Here is a 16,734-nt window from a genome sequence, read left to right on the forward strand (position 1 = left end):
GGTCACTTGGAAACCTAGTTGGTATGGCCCTATTTCCACTAGGTTGGTCTTAAAATATTATTCTTTAGACTCTTGAATTCTTGCCTTTTTATTTACATGTATTTCCTCCATCTTGGTATCTACAACTTGGTCAATAATCCTTTTTGGCACTTTGTTTGTGGTCACTAGGGTCTCAATATCCATTTCTGTATTTAGAGGCCATGAACCAAAATTACCTTTTCATACAGTTTTGTGCTTGGTCTCATGTTCATAAGTTGAGGATTTTATTTTCTCTCTCCTTCGGAAATGACACCCTTAGGATCATAACGCCATATATCTCCCTAATGAAACTCCATCGTTTTGAGTAAGGAATCAACTAACTTGAATTTACAACAATAGGCCCCACATGCTTCCCCAATTTGGACATGTGTCCTTCTTTGCAAGTATGAAGTTGAGTTGGTCTACACTCAGGCTCTACCTAATGAATTCTAGAGCAAAAATTCTCATTGGCATGAACATGGGTAGGTGGTAAGGAGGAATCTCACACCCATAAACTATGATTTCTGTATAATTCTCAAAAATATACGAGTCCCCCACCCTAGTGTCTTTGCTAAATTAGAGAAGTTATTTTTGTTGGGTAATAATTATGGGTGAAGAGACACCGTGGATGATTTTATATGCAATGGCCATATAACTTGATATGAACTAAGAGTAGCCATCAACATCTGGTCTCCTCTTGACTTAAACATTCTAATCAAACACAGAATTCCTCTTTTTTTTGTGAGTAATCACACGAAGACCCAAACACTCAAACTCATCGACGTGAGTGTACACGAACAATTACAATAACAACAAATAATATCATAAATAGGATGTGGTAGGAAATTAGTGTAGTTGAAATCTTATGGTTGTAGAAAGATAGGTCGGGATGTCAAATAAGAAACCAGGATGCATCCTTTGGTGCATAAATCCCAAGGCAACTTTGTCGGCCATATTGGCATCATCCTTCCCCATTAAACATGAAATTATATATAGGATGGCCTGAATGGGTTCGACAAAGAGGGTTTCTGGGAAGTTATTGATCAGAAGCAAAGATTTCAAGCCCAAGACCAGGATCGTTTTCAATAAGGATTGATGCTCGTCACTTGGAAGGGTAACATAGTGATAGACTAGGGTGACATCAGTGAACAAATGCAACTCAGGAGAGGTGGGGTAAATTAGGGCCTTTTGGATTAATTCTGGAGTTACTTTGACTATTTTGGCTCTAGAGGAAGAAACGAAGAAGTTTTTCTTGTCGATGTACACTAAGGTCAGCCAGGAGATGGAATTGGGGAAATAATGTATAGAAGGCGTGACTTGATATTATAGACTAGATTCGACTACCCGGAAGGTGTCTTCCCCCTTGACATGATTCCCAAATAGGTTAAAACGAAGGTCAGCAAGGTGTTAGGCACAGATTGGGTCGGAAATTTGGGCCTCTATGTCCATGAGAGGTTCAAGGCTAGAAGAGGGTTTGACTTCACAGGTTTTAGGGGTTTCAGGTGTTGTCTTCTTCATTTTACGAGCATATGAAAAAATTATAGGTGGTCATGGATGATAGTTTACCTAGTTTCTGTAGATGTGGTTGAAAATGATGTTAGGAGCAGGTCCATGGGTGGTATGGGCGCTCGAACGGGGTCCTAAGTAGGAAACTGATGGGAGAGTGTGCACCAGGAACTGGAGAGTGAATTTCGGGAATATGAGGCGGGAAAGGGTCGTTTTATAGCAAGATGGGAAATAGTTGGATGATGCGAGGTGACATCATAAAGGGGGGAACACGTGGCATAACAAGATTAGACAAGAGAGGGAGACAAGTGGATAGGAGCGGGGCCACTGAATTACCATTTACCATTAATATCACGCTCGCTTGACAAAAGGCACCAATGGGTTGGCCCACTCATCCCCCAGGATAGATCTGGATCGTCAGATCGTGATCTGAAATTTTCAACTCTAGGGGGTTCATTCTAGCTATCTTTCGTGTAAGATAACACTCTGATCTTATCTGAGGGCATGATTTGTCAGAGATGGATGGTGATCTACCCAAAAAATAATCTGAACTTTAACCTACCATTATTCTTATGTAAATCAACTTGCTCGCCTTGCTTTGATGTGTGGTTAGGAGCTCGATGGGTACCACATTTCATTTCTAATCCTTCCACTTGAGTACTCATCTTTGACATTTCCCCCCAAGTTATGCTTTAAACAAATTTAATTTATAAAGACATACCTGTTGGGAACAATACTGAGAGGAGGGGGTGAATCAGTATTTACAAATCAATAACTTCTTCCATTTCATAATCAGATCTATATATGCTACTTCGATGAAGGGAACTCAGGTGTGCACGCAATTGTTCTTAAGGCAACCAACATATATCTAGTGAACTTATGATTCAGTTAATTCATCATATGTTGATCTTTAATCAGTGCATCAATACTTTATTAAACATTAAAAAGTAAACATGTGAAGTACTAACATAATATAAAATCACACATAAGCAACACATATGAACACCAAGATTTAAGGTGGAAATCCAATGTGGGAGAAAAACCAGCTACTGTTGTTGTCTCTGTCTTATTTTTAATATAAAAAATAAGTTGTTTACAATCTTGTACTGGTGCAAACTCATACCTGCAGAAGGCTACAACCTTCTCTCATTCTCCAGTTTTTACTAGAAGGGAGCTACAACCCCTTAGCTCTTGTACTGGCTTGTAGGCGCCGGCCTACCATCTTCACTCGTTCTCCAGCTGCTACTAGAAGGGAGCTCCAACCCCCTGATCGAATCACCAACCACTACTAGTAGGAAGCTTCAACTTCCTCACTGAAGGCTCCAACCCTTAGTATCCTCCAGGGACCACATTTCATAAATTTTCAGACTGGATACTCTTGGTACACAACAATACAATATGAAGGCCACGTTTCATCAAATTTTCATACTGGACCCATCAGTAACATTGAAGCTCAAAATAAATCACCACTGCAATACATCCAAAAAATACATCTACATCAACCAATTACTAAAACCCAATCATCAATCTCTGATATAAATGAAACCCAATCATCAATCTCTGAATTAAGCAATCACTGAAACCTATGACATAACTGAATCACCCAATCATCAATTTTTGAATCAACCACAACTGAATCAATCAATCACTGAAAACTCAATCAACCGACACTTAATCAAAATTCAACCAATCAACTGGAACAGACAGATCACTGTAACCAGTACACAGATCTGAACCTAGAACATTGCATCAACAACCAGAACCAACTACAACCTCAAAAATCATATGTCAGAATGTATACGCTACTTTAATGAAGCTAACCTGCATGTATACGCTACTTCCTTTAACCCAACCTACGTATACCTCTAAAGATACTGAATCATAAAACTTTTGAACCATAAACTATACCAATAAATAACATTCTGAATATCTACTGTCAAATTACAGAGTTCTAAACAGACAGTAGTAAAGATCACCCTTCTTACTTAATCAATCAATCAATCAGACTCAATCTCCTTATACAGTCAGTTCTACTTTCAGATCTAATGAAGACATCATTGACATACAGTAGTAAAATAGTAGCATTGATCAGATAGATCAGTCATCTCTGAACCACATGCTTTTCTTCTGTATACGCTACTTGGAAATGTCGAACCAGCATGTATACGCGCCTTTACCAAGGCGAACCAGCATATAGATCTAATAACTTATAACTTCGCAGCTATTCTAGACTTCATATATACCCATGCCATAGCATTTAAAGGAAAAAACATTTGTTAGCACTTAGATCTAGCCTATCCATTATCAGATCATGAAATGATAATTCATTTCAGTGCTTATGATCTTGATCCATCATTAGATCTTGTCCATCATCAAACACTCAGATGCATACTTAGTTCAGACCAAGAAAAGCATCAGAAACCCATGACATGCATATTTTATTTTGATCTAACTCTTCATAAGATATTCATTACTTGTGCACTTAGCCCTTTGATCTTCTCCTCCTTATATAGTTTTAGCATTTCTTAATACCTCGGACCAAAACGACACTTAAAACCTATGGTATTCTTGGACGGGATCAAATATTCATTACTCCGCTCAATATTATGGGCTAATACCATGGTATTGACCCTTGATATTCTTTCACCTTAATTTCCTTAATTTTCAATCCCATACACAAATTTCCTCTTGTGAAAGTGTGTGAATATGTATACTCTCTTTTTGTATAGTGAACATGCTTGTATATGCTCTTTTTGTACAGTGAACCCGTGTATACAACTTAACATACCTGAAGAAAAAAAAAATCCTCAATTGCTTGATTTTGATCTGTAGTCCTTTGTTCCATCATCCTGTTCTTCTATACCATTACTTTGTTACCTCTTAATAGACCTATTATAATGTGATTTTCCATTGTATATTACTTCTGAACTGATTCCTTTGAACTGCCCTACATTTTGTTACATTATGTTTATACTTTTATCAATTAGTTCAGTCATCAAAGAACAAATCTTATCAAGGACAACACATACTAACAATCTCCCTGTATCAAACCTTTGACCATTATTCTGTTCCATCATTATGTCACCTCTGACCTGTAGATTCATTGATGTTCCATCATTCTATCACCTTTGATCTGTCTTGTAGATTGATCTAGTTACCTTATACTTGTTCTGCTACAAGTGAGTTTCCATCAAGGACAACACATGCATCATAATTCCAACAATACCAATGGCCCTTCATTTCCTTTGAAAAATTCGAAGGGGTGACAACATTGGCTCCAACTAGGGACAATGTTTTGGATGCAATGCAATGAGAACCTACAACGTAGCACCTTGATCCTTGGGCATGGAGTCATTTTATTGAAAAAAAATTCTCAAACAAAAAGAAATAACAAAAAAATGAAATCAATATTGGTTATTTACAGATAGCTCACTGGTATTTATAGTGAGTGAGGGTGGTACCTTTAGTGTTGAAAGTAAAACTTGAGAAATTGGCCATTAACCGGCAACTCAAGTTCTTCACCTTCTAAGTTTTCCAGTAGGAAAGTATTGTTCCCTTTTTCTTCTATGATCCTGAAAGGCCCAAACCATAAAGGGTCAAATTTCCATCCTTTCCTTTGTCTTCCCTCCCAGCATCCCACCTTAAAACTAAATCTCGAAGTTGGAGATGTCTATCTTTTGCCTTTCTATCAAACAAGGACTTCATTTTTTCCTGATAAATAATCAATTTATGATTCATCTTCTCTCTACTCCCTTGGAGTTCTACTAACTGATTTATTCTTCTAGTCAAGGCGTTAGGCTCTTCATCAATGTCTTGTAATATTCTAGCAACAGGCATAACGAACTGTATGGGGAAAATTGTGGCCCTCCCATAAACCAAATCAAAAGGATATTTCTCGGTGGATCTCTTAGTTGTAAAATTGTTGGCCCATATGGAAATTTTCAATTGTGAGTCCCAATTTCTTTGGTTTTTTGTGATTGTTTTGTTCAATATCCTTACTAAATTTTTATTTGAAGACTCAGCTAATCCATTTCCCTATGGTTAATAGTTGGTGGAATGACCTACTATAATGTTGTACTTCTAACAAAAATCAATAAATTTTGCTAACTTAAACACCTGAGAATTGTTAGTTACAATATTTTTGGACAACCAAACCTGGCAAGGATGTTTTCCTCCAAGAATTTAATGACTATAGTATCAGTTTTGTTTCTAGTCGGGATTGCTTCCACCCACTTAGTGAAGTATTCAGTAATTTTAAGTATCCATCTATGATGGCCACTGAAGGGTGGGTGTATCTCTTGAATGAATTCTAAACCTCATTGCCTAAAGGGATCTTTGACAAAAACATGGATTAGCGAAAAGGGTGCTAGTTTATGTTTCTTGCGAACATTTGACACTTCTCATAGGCTTGAACATAAGCATGAACTTTTCCAAATAGTTTTGGTCAGTGAAAACCTGCTTTTAGGATTTTTTGTGTCATATACTTCCAACTATATAGTCCTCCACAAATGCATCTGTGGAATTCATTCATCACCTTATGAATTTCATCTTCAACCAAACATAAAATCAGAATCCCAACAGGGTCTTTCCAGTACAATTTCCCATTTGATATAACAAATTTTTGGGCCTGTAGTCTCAAAACCCTATACTTCACTTTATCAAAGTTCATTGGGCACCTTAGAAAAAGTAGATAGTGAATAATGTCTTTATATCAGCGATACACAATATACTTCATCTGGATTTTTTGGAATGTTGTTTCCATCACCTACTCTTGCCCCATGTTTTCGACATATCCATCTCTTTCATTCAATAAGTTTATGCCCAATGCTTGGAAATTTGTTTCAAATAGGATTTTAGCTAGCCCCTACCCTTTGATGAGCTTAGTGGGATTGATATCCATGTCATACTCCTGGATTTTAGCAATCCATTTTCCTCTTTTTCCCTCACTATCTCCTTGTACCAAAATGTCTTTCACGGCTGTTGTAGGAACATAAGCAATTATGTTAGATTGCAGAACATAAATTCTAAAAGCCTTTAGGGATTTGACTAAGGCATAGGCCTGCTTCTCTAAAATGTTATACTTTAGCTTAGCTTCCTGCAACACTTGACTAAATAATGTTATTGGTTGCTCGTGTCCTCCACTATTCTTCTGCAATAAGACAACAACCACAGTATGAGGAGAAGAAAAAGAAAATATGTAAAATGGTTTTGAATAATATGGGCTAACCAACACGGGAGATTTTTAAAAAGACCTTTTAATCATGGAGAAGGATTCTCGAGACCTTGAATTCCATTTTACTGCATTTTCCTTCTTCAAAAATTATGTGATCTCTTTTACTATCTCGGCATAATTGGGTATGAATCTCCTCAAGAATTTAATTATGCCCAAGAAAACTTGAACCTCTTTCGTATTCCTTGGTAGGGGAATGTTGTTTATGGCTTCCACCTTCTTAGGATCAATCTTCACCCCCTATTTTTCTACTATGTTCTCTAATAGATCTCCCTCACTTAGAGAAAAATGGTATTTTTTAGGATTCGGGGACAAGCCATACTTTCTGAATTTCTCAAAAGTGAGTCATAAGTGTTCAAGCTCCTCATCTATTTTAGAGAAGAAATTATTGTCATCCAGGTAAATTACTACAAAATTATCCTGCTCTCCCACAAATTCTGTATCCATTTTTCTTTGAAAAGTGGCTCCTACATTTATGAGACCAAATGGCACTTTGGCATACATGAAGGTCCCCCGGGGTGTGGTGAATTTAGTTTTCTTTTGATCTTTAGGATGGATTGCCACCTAATTGTATCCTGAAAAACCATCCATCATAGACATCCAAGTTGACCCCACTACCTTTTGTAATATGTAATCCATTTTATGCAACATGTAATTATCTTTTAATGAGGCTTTGTTAAGGTTCCTGAAGTCCACACACAATCTTATCTATCCATTATTTTTCCTAATATGAACCAAATTCACCACCCAATCTGCATATCTCAAGGGTACAATGATTTTGTCCTGGAGTAACTTATTTACTTCCTTCTCAGTGGATGGGAGTAGAAGAGGATTGATCTGTCTAAGTTTCTTCTTGTATGGTTTCACCCCACTCTTCAAAGGAACCTTATGCTGAATAATATTAGTATCAAATGTTTTTAAATCATCATACGACAAAGAAAACACATCCCTATAATATCTAAATGGTTCAAATACCTTTGCTAGTACTTGTGGGAAATTCCTTTTCCCAATTTGATTATCCGGGGCTCCCTTTCTGAAACGAAGTTTCGATCCTCCACCTGTTCTTCAACTTCTTGTTTGGTTGGTTTAGAATCTACATCGTTTGAGTTAAAAAATCTTTCCATGGGGAACCAACCCTAGGGGAATAGTGTTACCCTTTAGCTATAAAATCTTGTGCCCGGCAATGGTTTCTTCCCAATCAGCCTGTTTCTCATCTATCATCTTCTCGTCCCCTTGGTCAATTACCGAATTTGATAATTCCCCAATGACTTCCATGAAGTGTCTGATCTACTCCTCATCTTCAAAGACCTGCCAATGTCTCACATTATTTTGTATTGAGGGCCTATATATGAATTCAACCTTATACCTGAGAAGTGGATTTTGAGGTGGTTTAAAATTGCTAGCAGCTATGGCCAAGGAGTCATCCATTCGATTTATTTCTCTAGGCAAGAATTGAATGTTGAAGGCTAAGAAAAAGTTATCAATTAGATCCTAGACCTCATTATGGTAAGCCTTCAATCTCGGATGCTTGGTTTGGCATTGATTTCTGATTTTTTTCACTACCAGCTCTGAATCTCCAAACAAAGCAAGCACTCAAAGTTCATATTTTTGCAACTTGCAGGACCAAGAGTAAATCTTTGTACTCAGAAAAATTATTGGTGGCCTCAAATTCCAATTTAAAAGAGAGAGGAATCAAACTGCCTTTTGGGGATATCAATAACACACCTGCCCCATTTCCTTCCTTGGAATAAGCACCATCAAAGTATAACTTCCACACCTTATCACAATCCAGTAATTGTTGGTCTATTTGGACAAAAGGTTGCACATGTGTCTCTTCCAGGATTAGATCATCTTCCTCTAACAGCAAGAAAGAGAACTCTCTTTCTTTACCATACATGGGGGCCTTATTCGAACAGTCAACTCTTGTAACTGTCTTAACAAACCTTGATTCTATATACAGTCATATTTCTTATCCACCGAATACAAGGATGGTAGCATAAGTCAAATCCAATTTAATGGACCCTCCAATCGTGTACCCCCATGACTTGGAAAAGAGCATACCAAACCTTTCAGGGATGTCAGCCATTACAATATCCATCACTACACATTTTATAAGAATCTGAGCCAAATTCACCACCAAATTTTTAATCATACCTAGAAACTTTACCCTTTTGGAGTCTAAGGAAAACAAATCTTTGTATGGTCTAGTTATTTGCAGCACTAATTTCTCCATGACAGTTAAAGGAATTAGCTTATGATAATCACTTGATTCTAGCATGCAGTTATGTAGCAAAAGGTCATGTACTACCAGGGTAACATAAAAAGGGGTAGTGGAAGGGTCTTGTTCTTCAATGTGGGGTCCAAATACAATCATAGGCCTTTCGTCTTGGAGATTCAAACTATCGTGTAGGGGGGTCGTGGTGGATGGACACATGAACTGATAAACATGAGCCTTATAAGTAGGTTGTTTCAATAATTCAATCAGCTAGACATATATTTTGAACTTCTCTAGTTCTTTTTGGAGATTAAATGTGGCAAGACTCTTCTCATCTATGACAACCTTAGCGAGCTCTTTTTCCTTATCACGGACTAGTTTGGGCAGTGAGGGTGACCTTTCTTCTTTAGAAGCTTCAGAATTATGAGAGATTGGATCTAAGGACTCCTTATTTTTGGGTAAGACTGAGTATAAAGATTTCTTCCCCTTTTCTGGTGATTTAGGAGAATTTTGGGGAGAGGGGTCTTCATTTTGGTCCTGCATTCTAGATCTCTTTCTAGAAGACCTGAGATCATATTTCTTGTGCAATGGTGCTTGCATGAATTCAACAAACTTCCTACAGTAATCATCAATCTCACCATCATCCAGTGGTGTATCTAAATCATCCCCTCCTTCCTCATGTACTTCAGTTTCGTATTTCTAGACTAAAAAAGGAGAGAATAGATTTTCTTGAACCTCATTGGTTTCTTGTATCTATTCTTCTAGATCATCCTCTAGGTACAATGGGGGTTGAATGTGGTCTTACTGCTCTTTTCTCTCCCTCTGCAAAATTTGCAAGGGAGGTATCATGTATTGAGGATTAAACCTTCGATTAAGGGCTTGTGGATTTTGTCGAGAAGGATTCTTATTTTCTAGTTCCAACTTCACAAGCTTATTAGATAGGTTTCTTATCAATTTATTCATTGCCTCCAATTTCTTCTCTTGGGTTTCATTCCCGTAGATTGGGGAATTGGCTTCCTATTTTCCTCTCCTCCTTTCTCCATGATCAATTCTTCCTCTCGACTTCCTAGTAGAGGTAAAGTTTGCTTTAACCTCTAAAGCATCTATTTGAATCTGGTCCAAAGTACGAGAATTCCTCTCCCTAAGTGTGAAACCAAACTCTGGTTCAAAATCCCCAACAAAAACTACTTTGGAAGCTTCTTGTGGAGGTTTGATTTTAGCAGGAAGACTATTATACAATTTATTGAACATTTTTATGAATTCTAACACATCTTCATTATGTTTATTCTTCATGGCATTGAATCCAGTGAGGATATACCCATGATCTCTCTTCTCCCCCCATTTTTGCATAAAAGAATTTTCCATCTCTTCCCAAGTGGTAATTGAAGCATCTGGTAGAGATTTGAACAATTTCCTAGCCTCCCCATCTAGAGACTAGACAAAAGCCTCAACACTACGTCTAGGTGTTCAAAATTTAGGTATTCTGCAAAGGCATAGAAATATTTTATATGTCTTTGTGTTGAAATGTCATCTTCTCCTGTGAATCTTAGCAAGAGCTTGAGATAGTCCTGCGGCATACCACTCAAGGGTTGAGGCAAGTCCAATGGAGAATACTTGTTTAAGAGGAAGCTTGGGACAACCATATGGAGCAAAGGAGGTGGTAATAGGTTTGTTATAGGTCCTCATAGAGGGGTTGTTTGAGCAATAACTAACTGGATCTGAGTTGGGAGGTTTTTCACACTTTGTGTGGGACTGTTATCAAGGATGTCTTTGACCTCTTTTGTTTCAGGGAAGGGATGAAATGAGAATGAAGGAGTGTTGACAGAGGCTTCTTCATCCTTGAATCTTGAGAGGGATGTGTTGAATAGTAGACCACCTTCTAGAGTATATTCTAGTACTCTGGAGTGAAAATCGAGACAATTTATTATAGCTTTCTGAGAGCTGGAAGAGGATGCTTCAGTGTAGGTTTTAACCCCATACAGAAATTATCTGCATACGAATTCTAGAAACAAAAAATAAACAATGGCAAGAGCATAAAACATAAAATAGATATACACAGAGATTTTCCCCTGGATCCCAAAATTGGGACTACCAGATTGATTTTTCATTATGTTCCTTTCAATGTTACAATACATATATATACATGCCGAAGCATCCATAAAACCCAATCCATTAACCCTAGATTAGAACATAGTCATAATTCCCTTGACTAGATCTTCAAAATACCTTGGACAGAAAACCATCATGCCCAAAACCATGTGCGAAATCCATGCACAAAACCATAGGTAGGTCCGCCCACCTAATATAGGGTATTCGTGGAAAGAATATAACGCACACCCAACATTCTCCCACTTGTTGTTTTCTTTCCACAGGCGGCCATAGGAGAGCTTAGTCATTGGTCCATCCCTATAATAGCCATTGTTTCTCTACACCAAGTGAACTTCTCAGTGCTCACATACTTTGTCAATACATCTGCAATATTCTTCAAAGTGTCCACCTTTACCAACAACACCTTTTTATCCTCAACCATATCCCTCACAAAGTGATATTGAACATCAATGTGCTTTGTCTTTGAATGATAAGCAGGGTTCTTTGCCAAGAAAATTTCACTTTGGCTGTCACATTCTATCCTTATAGCTCATTGTACTAAACCCACACTTCAACACAATCTCTGCAACCAAACTTCTTCCTTGCTTGCATAAGTGGCTGGCATGTATTCTGCCTTTGTAGTTGAAAGTGCCACTACATATTGTCTCTTACTCATCCAACTGACTGCACCTCCAAATAGTTTAAACACATACCCACTTGTAGATCTTCTCTTATCCAAATCTCCAGCCCAGTCTACATCAACAAAGCCATGGATGTCCAAAACTCTGTCCAATCTTGATCTTCCTTTGCAACACAAACCATAATCATTAGTGCCATGCAACTACCTGAAAACTCGCTTCACTGCTGTCCAATGCTCCTTCCCTGGTTTTGACATAAAACTTCTCAATACTCCCACTGCATGTGCAATGTATGGTCTAGTATAAACCATTTCATACATCAGGCTACCAATTGCACTTGCATATAAAACGCGGGACATGTCCTCTTCCTCTTATTGTGTCTTGGGACATTGTTCAACAGATAAATTTACACCTATAGGAATAGGAAGCTTTACCAATTTACTATCCTGCATATTAAACCTCTGTAGTATTGTTTTGACATCTCTGGTTTAATCAGAGCTTCCTATTTTTCTGCCAAGATCTTTCATATCGAATTCGAAGGACAATCGTGTCTTCAAATCTTGGATAATTTCTTTGTCATTTCCAACCAGCAACATATCATCCACATACGATAATAGATAAATAACACAGTCACCAATTAATTTAAAATACACATAGTGATTTTCTTTTCTTCTAGTGAAGCTTAGTCCCTGTATAAATGTATCAAATTTCTAATACCACATCCTTGGTGACTATTTTAACTGATACAAAGACTTTATTAATTTTCATACCACTTCTTTCTTACCCTTCACAGCAAACCCTTCAGGTTGCTTCATGTAGATATCTTCTTCTAGATACCCGTGAAGAAATGTTGTATTCACATCCATCTGTTCTACCTCAAAACCAAAAGCAACAACAATAGATAAAAGTAATCTAATAGAAGATACCTTGGAAACAAGAGAAAAAATATCACCAAAATCAATTCTCGGCACCTGGGAATAACCTTTTTCTACCAATCGAGCCTTGTATTTCTCCACCTTGCCTTCTACATTCATCTTCTTCTTAAACACCCATTTGTTGCCAATGGGTTTCCTTCCAACCGGCAAATCCACCAGATCCCAAGCCTCATTTTTTGTGCAAAGATGTCATTTCATCAACCATGGCCTCTTTCCAGAGTTTTCCATCCTCTGAATCTACTACTTCCCTCACAGTTTTGGGATCATCATCAATAATAAATAAAGAAAAATTTGAACAAAACGTAGATGGACTATACCTTTATGGTTTCCTTCTTTCTCTAACTAATCTTCTCACAACTAGAGTTTGTGGCTCTTCATCTTCTGATTCCTCTTCTACTGTAGAGTTTGATTCTTCCTCCTTTAGCTCAAACTCTATCTTCTCAGGTTCCTTTGGTAGGACTTCATGTTTAATAGCATCTTTTACCTCTCTAAACACCACATCTTGGTTGTACACAACCTTCCTTGTTTATGGGTTCCAAAGTTTATAACCTTTTAAACCATCCTTATACCGAGTAAAGACACACCTTTCAGATTTACTATCCAACTTTGTTCTTTTATCCTTTGAAACATGTACATATGAATCACATCCAAATACCCTCAGATGTGAAAGAGAATGTTTCTTACGAGTCCATACCTCTTGTGGAGTCTTATCCTCCAATGTTGATGAAGGTGATCTGTTGACCAGGTAACATGTAGTCTCCATCGCCTCTGCCCAGAATTCCTATCCTAACCCGACACCATTGAGCATGCTTCTTACCTTTTCCATCAACGTCCTATTCATTCTTTCTGCAACTCCATTTTGTTGAGGTGTGTATGGAGTAGTCTTATGTCGTGATATACCACACTTCTTATAGAACTCTTCAAATTCCTTCTTGCAAAACTCTCCACCGTTATCTGTCCTCGACATTTTTATCTTCTTCTCTGTTTGGTTTTCCACCAGAGCCTTAAATTCTTTAAACCCGTCAAAGACTTCATATTTCTTCTTGAGGAAATATATCCATGTATTCCTTGAGAATTCATATATAAATGATACATAGTACACAGACTTACCCAGTGATGGAACCAACACAGGTCCAAACACATCATTGTGCAAGCTCTAATATATGTTTCACCCTCTTAGCACCAGAGGGGAAACTCACCTCATTCTGCTTCCCATATACACAATTTTCACAGAAATCAAAATCCAAAGAGAAATTAGACATAACTTCTACCATACCATTACCATGAAGTATTGGAAAGTCCTTCTCTCCAATATGTCCAAGCCTTTTATGCCATAACATGGTTTTTTCTCCAGAGACCACTAGATTTTATGTTCCACTTTCAAAAACCACAGAACCATTGCACTCATTAATAACAATGCTACACTGAAGCTTGTATAGATTTACAATCTGAAATCCTCGCATCAATACCAGTGCTCCCAAAACCATGTTGTAGGTATCTTTTCTCGAACACTGTTTTTACACCTGTATCATCCAACTTGCTTACAGAAATCAGATTTCTAGCCAATGTAGGAATATTTAGAACACCCACAAGTGTTCTAATCCTTCCATATTGCAACTTCAACTTGACTTTTCCACAACAAACGATTCTAGCCTTCTTGTTATCCCCTAAGAAGACATCACCACCATCATATTTATCATACTCGCAGAACCACTCTCTATGGGGAGTGAAGTGAAAGGATGCACTTGAGTCAATCAACCATGCCTCATGATATACATGTGTACTTGATGAAGAAGCCAAGTACGGATCCCCACCTTCATCTGAGGTGGTTTTCACCTCTGTAAAAGGAGCATTATCAAATCCCTTTCCTTTCTCAGGAGATTTATATTTACAGTCCCTTTTGAAGTGCCCTTCCTTTCTGCATTTACAGCACACCTTTACAGGTTTTCCTGGAGATTTATATCTCCCTCTAGATTTAGATCTCCCACTCGAGGACTTTTTTTTGTTTCTATTCTAGGAACATCCTCATACAGACAAGGCATCACCATTCTGACCCTCCATATTTTTCCGTCTCGTCTCCTCCGACATCAAGGATGAGGTTATTTCATCAAACAACAATTCATTTGCATTGCTACCTATTGCAACAACTAGAATATCCCACGAAACTGGTAGAGAACACACCAAACTGATGCACTTACCTTCATATGAAATTTTAATATCAACAGATAATAATAGACTTACCGAAGGCGTTCAAATGCTCTGTGATTGAGTCTCCATTTTTCATCCTCAGGTTATACAAATTTTTTCGTAGGAACAGTTTATTCACCAGAGACTTGTATTGGTACAAAGTCCCTAACTTTTCCCACAAAGCCTTTGCTGAAGCTTCCCCTAATACGTTTAGCAATACCGAATCTGAGACACACAATTGTATTGTGCTCTTTGCCTTCAAATCCAACTTTGCCTAGTCTTCAGCTGATATTGTTGTTGGTTTAGTACCCGGATCTACCGCAATCCACTGATCTTTATCCACCAACAGATCCTCCATTTTGAGTTTCCACAACTCAAAAATATAGCCATTAAATTTCTCGATCTCTATCTTTGCACTGATCGCCATATTCTTTTACCACAAGAATCAATCCCGTAAAATCTCCCATTGAACAGGGTCTGCCACAGGCCCGAGAAAAACCCCTCAGCAGCAAAGGCATCCCCTTGAAGCCAAAACAACTTTGATACCAAACGTAGTTTTTAACCCCATACAGAAATTACTTGCATATAAATTCTAAAAACAGAAAATAAACAATGGCGAGAGCATAAAACATAATACAAATATCCACAGATTTTCCCCTGGATAAAAAAATCGGGACTATTAGATTGATTTTTCATTATGTTCCTTTCAATTTTACAATACATATATATACATGTTGAAGCATCCATAAACCCCAATCCATTAACCTTAGATTAGAACATAACCATAGTTCCCTTTGACCGGATCTACGAAATACCATGGACAAAAAACCATCATGTCCAAATCCATGTGTGAAATCCATGCACAAAACTATAGTTATGTCCACCCACCTAATATAGGGTATTCGTGGAAATAATATAACACACACCCAACATTCAGGAAAAGATATTACAAGAACAAGAGTGGTTTGATTTATTTCCTTCCAGATCCTCCTAGATATTATTATTTCAGGATCGAGCACAGAGGGAGTTCTTTGTGGTGAGGTATTTGAGTGAGTATGGGGCATTTTGAAAGACAGGGTGATCAAACTGAGATTCAAACAATGGAGTCCCCAAGGTGAGAGATCTTCAACCCACACCCCTTTTCTAACCTTACCAAAGGGTGTACAAATGTCGTACCCAAGGAAAATAATCTAATTCGGTCCCCGACAACGGTGCCAGAAGATGTTGTAGTTCCTAGAGATGGCTCCTGGGTTGAGGAGAGACCAATTCCTAGGACATCTTGGTGAGTGCTTTTATATTTGAGTGGAAATTCATAGCATACTCAAACTTTAATATAGTTTAGAAGGAAATTGATTCAGAACCTTCCATAAGAGAGGAAATGCAAGAATCTAATGTAAATGCTAATTCACAGGAGTGTCAATCTTAGCTTCACAGTGGCCAACATAATTTGAATATGTAGCTTATCATCCATTTTAGTATGTAGGATAGGAGAGCTAAGTAGAGGAGAAACTCCATACATTGGGCTTAAATCTCTAAGAATCTGGTGCATCAGAATTTAGAACGAAATGGTATAGGCGGAGATGTTGATGGGATGCAAATATACATGGAGCATGTTTAAGGATCTAGTTTTCACATCCATACATGCGTAATTCATCAACATTTGATTTGAATGAATCCATAAATTCATGAAAACACGTCCAACAGCTAGTATTACACGCAGTTTGAGAAAAATAATGAGCACATATGGAAACACATAGAAAAGAATACATATTACAAACTCAAATGAGTTGGAATCACCAAAAACTTTGTATTGATCTCCCATGAAGCATACATTTATCAAGAGTCCACATCACTACTCTTTTTTGGAAATAAAAAGAGACTTCAAAATTCGGAACCCTTGTTAAGTTTCATAAAATT

The sequence above is a fragment of the Pinus tabuliformis genome, chromosome 8, assembly GCF_031772625.1.
Source record: "Pinus tabuliformis cultivar Carrire ecotype Pingquan chromosome 8, CPIR1, whole genome shotgun sequence".
NCBI classification, from domain to species: Eukaryota; Viridiplantae; Streptophyta; class Pinopsida; order Pinales; family Pinaceae; genus Pinus; species Pinus tabuliformis.